The following is a 7,145-nucleotide window of genomic DNA, read 5'->3' on the forward strand; positions in this document are numbered from 1 at the left end:
GGCTTCTTTAAGAGGCTTAGGGGTAGGGGCATAAGGGAGATGTTGGTCAAAAGTACAAACTTCCAGTTATAAGATGAGTAATTTCTAGAGATCTAACCAGGATGGTGATTATAGTTAATAATATTGTATTATATACTTAAAAGTTACACGATGGTGGTAATTATTTTGCAATATATAAGTGTATCAAATTAACATGATGTTAATCCAACAGCATATTAAAAGGATCATACATCATGATCAAGTGGGGTTTATTCCAGGAATGCAAGGATTCTGCAATATACGGAAATTAATCAACGTGATACACCATATTAACAAATTGAAGGAGAAAAAGCATATGATCATCTCAATAGATGCAGAGAAAGCTTTCGACAAAATTCAACACCCATTTATGATAAAACCCTGCAGAAAGTAGGCATAAAGGGAACTTTCCTCAACATAATAAAGGCCGTATATGAGAAACCCACAGCCAACATCATCCTCAATGGTGAAAAACTGAAAGCATTTCCACTAAGATCAGGAAAAAGACAAGGTTCCCCACTCTCGCCACTCTTATTCAACATAGTTTTTGAAGTTTTAGCCACAGCAATCAGAGAAGAAAAGGAAATAAAAGGAATCCAAATCAGAAAAGAAGTAAAGCTGTCACTGCAGATGACATGATACTATACATAGAGAATCCTAAAGATGCTAACAGAAAACTACTAGAGCTAATCAATGAATTTGGTAAAGTAGCAAGATACAAAATTAATGCACAGAAATCTCTGGCATTCCTATACACTAATGATGAAAAATCTGAAAGTGACATCAAGAAAACACTACCATTTACCATTGCAACAAAAAGAATATAATACCTAGGAATAAACCTACCTAAGGTGACAAAAGACCTGTATGCAGAAAATTATAAGACACTGATGAAAGAAATTAAAGGTGATACAAATAGATGGAGAGATATACCATGTTCTTGGATTGGAAGAATCAACATTGTGAAAATGACTGTACTACCCAAAGCAATCTACAGATTCAATGTAATCCCTATCACTACCACTGGCATTTTTCACAGAGCTAGAACAAAAAATTTCACAATTTGTATGGAAACCCAAAAGACCCTGAATAGCCAAAGCACTCTTGAGAATGAAAAATGGAGCTGGAGGAATCAGGCTCCCTGACTTCAGACTATACTATAAAGCTACAGTAATCAAGACAGTATGGTACTGGCACAAAAACAGAAAGATAGATCAATGGAACAGGATAGAAAGCCCAGAGATAAACCCACGCACATATGGTCATCTTATCTTTGATAAAGGAGGCAGGAATGTACAGTGGAGAAAGGACAGCCTATTCAATAAGTGGTGCTGAGAAAACTGGACAGCTACATGTAAAAGTATGAGATTAGAACACTCCTTAACACCATACACAAAAATAAGCTCAAAATGGATTAAAGACCTAAATGTAAGGCCAGAAACTATCAAACTCTTAGAGGAAAACATAGGCAGAAGACTCTATGACATAAATCACAGCAAGATCCTTTTTGCCCCACCTCCTAGAGAAATGGAAATAAAAACAAAACTAAACACATGAGACCTAATGAAACTTCAAAGCTTTTGCACAGCAAAGGAAACCATAAACAAGACCAAAAGACAACCCTCAGAATGGGAGAAAATATTTGCAAATGAAGCAACTGACAAAGGATTAATCTGCAAAATTTATAAGCAGCTCATGCAGCTCAATAACAAAAAAACAAACAACCCAATCCAAAAATGGGCAGAAGACCTAAATAGACATTTCTCCAAAGAAGTTATACAGACTCCCAACAAACACATGAAAGAATGCTCAACATCATTAATCATTAGAGAAATGCAAATCAAAACTGCAATGAGATATCACCTCACACCAGTCAGAATGGCCATCATCAAAAAACCTAGAAACAATAAATGCTGGAGAGGGTGTGGAGAAAAGGGAATACTCTTGCACTGCTGGTGGGAATGTGAATTGGTACAGCCACTATGGAGAACAGTAAGGAGGTTCCTTAAAAAACTACAAATAGAACTCCATATGACCCAGCAATCCCACTACTGGGCATATACCCCGAGAAAACCATAATTCAAAAAGAGTCATGTACCAAAATGTTCATTGCAGCTCTATTTACAATAGCCAGGAGATGGAAACAACCTAAGTGTCCATCACCGGATGAATGGATAAAGAAGATGTGGCACATATATACAATGGAATATTACTCAGCCATAAAAAGAAACGAAATTGAGCTATTTGTAATGAGGACGATGGACCTAGAGACTGTCATACAGAGTGAAGTAAGTTAGAAAGAGAAAGACAAATACTGTGTGCTAACACATATATATGGAATTTAAGAAAAAAAATGTCATGAAGAACCTAGGGGTAAGACAGGATAAAGACACAGACCTACTAGAGAATGGACCTGAGGATATGGGGAGGGGCAATCGTAAGCTGTGCCAAAGCGAGAGAGTGGCATGGACCTATATACACTACCAAACGTAAGGTAGATAGCTAGTGGGAAGGAGCCACATAGCACAGGGATATCAGCTCGGTGCTTTGTGACCGCCTGGAGAGGTGGGATAGGGAGGGTGGGAGGGACGGAGATGCAAGAGGGAAGAGATATGGGAACATATGTATATGTATAACTGATTCACTTTTCTAAACTGATTCACTGTTATAAAGCAGAAACTAACACACCATTGTAAACCAAGTATACTCCAATAAAGATGTAAAAATAAAATAAATAAAAAATATATAATGCTGCTATGAACGTTGGGGTACATGTATCTTTTCCAATTAGTTTTTTTTTGTTTTTGTTTTGGATATCTACCCAGGAGTGGAATTGCTGGGTCATATGTTAGTTCTAATTTTAGTTTTTTGAGAAACCTCCATATTGTTTTCCACAGTGGCTGCACCAATTTACATTCCCACCAACAATTTAGGAGAGTTCCCTTTCTCCACAACCTCACCAACATTTGTTATCTGTGTTCTTTTTGATGATAGCCATTCTAACAGGCATGAGGTGAAATCTCATTGTGGTTTTGATTTGCATTTCCCTGATGATTAGCATTGTTGAGCATATTTTCATGTGACTTTTGGCCATCTGCATTTCCTCTTTGGAAAAATATCTATTCAGTTCTTCTGCCCATTATCTAATTGGGTTGTTTGTTTCTCTGATGTTGAGCTGTATGAGCTGTTTATATATGTTGGATATTAAACCCATTATCAGTCATATCATTCATAAATATATTCTCCCATTCAGTAGGTTGTCTTTTCATTTTGTCTATGGTTTCCTCTGTTGTGAAAAGCATTTAAGTTTAATTAGGTCCCATTTGTTTATTTTTGCTTTTATTTCCTTTACTTTAGAAGACAGATCCAAAAAAATATTGCTGTGATTTATGTTGTGTTCTGCCTGTGTTTTCCTCCACGAGTTTTATAATATCTGGTCTTAGATTTTGGTATTTAATCCATTTTAAGTTGATTTTTGTATATGGTGTTAGAGAATGTTCTAATTTCCTTCTTTACATGTATCTGTCCAGTTTTCCTAACAACAATTATTGAAGAGACTGTCTTTTCTCTATTCTATATTCCTGCCTCCTTTGTTGTAGATTAATTGACCATAAGTGTGTGGGTTTATTTCTGGGCTCTCTATCCTGTTTCATTGATCTGTGTCTGGTTTGTGCCAGTACCATACTGTTTTGATTACTATAGCTCTGTAGTATAGTCTGAAGTCAGGGATCATGATTCCTCCAGCTCTGTTCTTCTTTCTCAAGATTGTTTCAGCTATTCAGGTTCTTTTGTGTTTCCATATAAATTTTAACAAAAAAGAAGCTGACTCACAGATATGGAGAACAAACTAGTTATGACCAGTGGGAGGGACAATAGAGTAGTGGAGTGGAGGTATAAACTATTGGGTGTAAGATAGGCTTAAGGATGTATTGTACAACACGGAGAATACAGCCAATATTTGGTAATAACTGTAAGTGGAACGTAACCTTTAAAAATTATATAAAAATAAAAATTTAAATAAATAAATAATTTTTAAAGGGACACATACACTCACACAAAGATCAGAGGGTAAATAAATGAAATGGAGACAAAAGAATAGAAAAGATCAAAGGGAAAAGAATCTGAAGCTGTATATCTGAAACTAACACCATATTGTAAATCAACTATAGTTAAACTTTTTTAAAAAAATCAGTGAAACTAAGAGCTGTTTCTTTGAAAAGATAAACAAAATTAACAAATCTTTAGCTAGCTAACTGAGAAAAAAGTAGAGGACTCTCATAAATAAAGTCAGAAATGAAAGAAGAGAACTTATAACTGATATTACAGAAATACAAAGGATCATAAGAAACTTTTATGAACAATTATACACTAATAAGTTGGATACCCTAGAAGAAATTAATAAATTCCTAGAAACATACAATCTTCCAAGACTGAATCATGAAGAAACAAATATATTAATAGACAAATTACTAATAAGGAAACTTAAATGGTAATCAAAAATCTCCCCAACAACACAAGTCCAGGACCAGAGGGCTTCACTGGAGAATTCCACAAAACATTCAAAGATTTAATACTTCTACTTCCCAAGCTCTTCCAAAAAACTGAAGAAGAAGGAAAGTTTACAAACACATTTTGTGAAACCAGAATTACCCTGATACCAAAACCAGATAATAACACAACAAAAAAGGAAAACTACAGTCCAATATCTTTGATGAACACAGATGCAAAAAACCTTAACAAAATACTAGTAAACCAAATCAAACCATAAAAAGAAATGAAATTGAGTTATTTGTAGTGAGGTAGATGGACCTAGAGTCTGTCATAAGAGTGAAGTAATTCAGAAGGAGAAAAACAAATACCATATGGTAACACATATATATGGAATCTAAAAAGAAAAAAAAGATAGTCATGAAGAACATAGGGGCAGGGCGAGAATAAAGATGCAGACCTACTAGAGAATGGACTTGAGGACATGGGGAGGGGGAAGGGTAAGCTGGGACAAAGTGAGAGAGTGGCATGGACATATATACACTACCAAATGTAAAACTGATAGCTAGTGGGAAGCAGCCGCATAGCACAGGGAGATCAGCTCGGTGCTTTGTGACCACCTAGAGAGGTGGGATAGGGAGGGTGAAAGGGAGGTAGATGCAAGAGGGAAGAGATATGGGGATATATGTATATGTTTAGCTGATTCACTTTGTTATAAAGCAGAAACTAACACAATTGTAAAGCAATTATACTCCAATAAAGATGTTAAAAAAAACCAAAAAAACAGTATGGGTAATGGCACAGAAATAGACACACAGATCAACGGAACAGAATAGAAATCTCACACATATATGTACAATTAATTTATGATAAAAAGCAAAGGACATACAATGTAGAAACTATAGCCTCCTCAATAAATGGTGCTGGTAAAACTGGCCAGCCACAAGCAAAAGAATGAAGTTAGACCACTATCTGACACCATACACAAAAATTAACTCAAAATGAATTAAAGACTTGAATGTAAGAACTGAAACCATAAAATTCCTAGAGGAAAACATAGGCTGTAACCTTATGGACATAAGTCTTAGCAATATTTTTGTGGATTTGACTCCAAAGGCAAGGGAAACAAAAGCAAACATAAACAAATGGGACTATATCAAACTAAAAATCTTCTACACAGTGAAGGAAACCATCAACAAAATGAAAAGCAACCTACTGAATGAGAGAAGATATTTGCAAATCATATATCTGATAAGAGTTAATATCCGAAATATATAAAGAACTCCTCATACAACTCATCAACAACGAAAGAAAACAAGCAACCTGATTTGAAAATGGGCTGAGTAGCTGAATAGACATTTTTCCAAAGAAGACATACAGATGACCTACAAGCACTGAAAAAATTTTCAGTATCACATCATTATTAGGGAAATGCAAACCAAACCACAATGAGATATCACCTCACACCTGTTAGAATGGCTATTACCAAAAAGACAAGAAGTGAAAAATGTTGGAGAGGATGTGGAGAAATGGAAACCCTCTTACACTATTGGTGGAACTGTAAATTGCTGCAGCCACTACGTAAAACGGTATGGAGATTTCTCAAAAAAATCAAGACTAGAACTATCACTTGACCCAGCTATTCCACTTCTGGGTATTTAAGTGAAAAACATGAAAATACTAATTTGAAAAGATATATGCACCCCTCTGCTCATTGCAACATTATTTACAATAGCCAAGATATGGAAGCAACCTAAGTGTCCATCAGTGGATGAATGAATAAAGAATATGTGGTATATATACACAATGGAATACTACTCAGCCATGAAAAAATGATGAAATCCTATCATTTGCAACAACATGGATGAACCTAGAGGGTATTATGCTAAGTGAAATAAGACACAGAAAGACAAATATTGTATGATTTCACTCATATGTGAAAGACAAACAAAATAAAAAATCAAACTCATAGATCTATAGAACAGATTAGTGGTTACCAGGGTGAAAAGGGTTGGTGGAGTGGGCAAAACAGATGAAGGGGGTGTATGGTGATGGATGGTAACCAGACTTGTGGTGGTGATCACTCTGTAGTGTATACAGATGCCCAATTATAATGCTATACCAATGAAACTTATATAATTAAAAAACTTATTTCAGACAGAGCCAGGCTACAGGCTTGGAGGGCCATGGTGGGCAAGGACCACCAGTGGCAGGGCAGCATCCTCTACATCATGCTCATTAGCACAAAGCAAACGCATGCGACTCTGCAGGCGTCCAAGGCACGGATGGGCAGCATGCTGCGGCTGCTCCTGTGGCTCGGATCTCACCCCCTTTCCCAAAGAGCAACTTATTTCAGAGAATACCTCTGAAAACCTAAGTAATCTACTCTGTTTTATATAATACTGCTTTAAAAAGTGTAAAGCAGTTCACCTTTGAAAGTAATTTGGCAAAATGTATTAAGATTCTTAAAAATATTCAAGCCTTTCTAGTATTTCCAGTTTGGAGAATCTGTACAAAGGAAATAAGGCAGATTGAGGTTTATGCACAAAGATGTTTGGTGCTACATTATTAGAAGGGAAAAAATGGAAATAATAAGAGAAAGGTTAATTAAATTATGAGACAACAAAAATGGAATGCAT

Source organism: Delphinapterus leucas, chromosome 8, assembly GCF_059928025.1.
Source record: "Delphinapterus leucas isolate spDelLeu-1000000601 "Yukka" chromosome 8, BTC_Dleu_Yukka2, whole genome shotgun sequence".
NCBI lineage: Eukaryota > Metazoa > Chordata > Mammalia > Artiodactyla > Monodontidae > Delphinapterus > Delphinapterus leucas.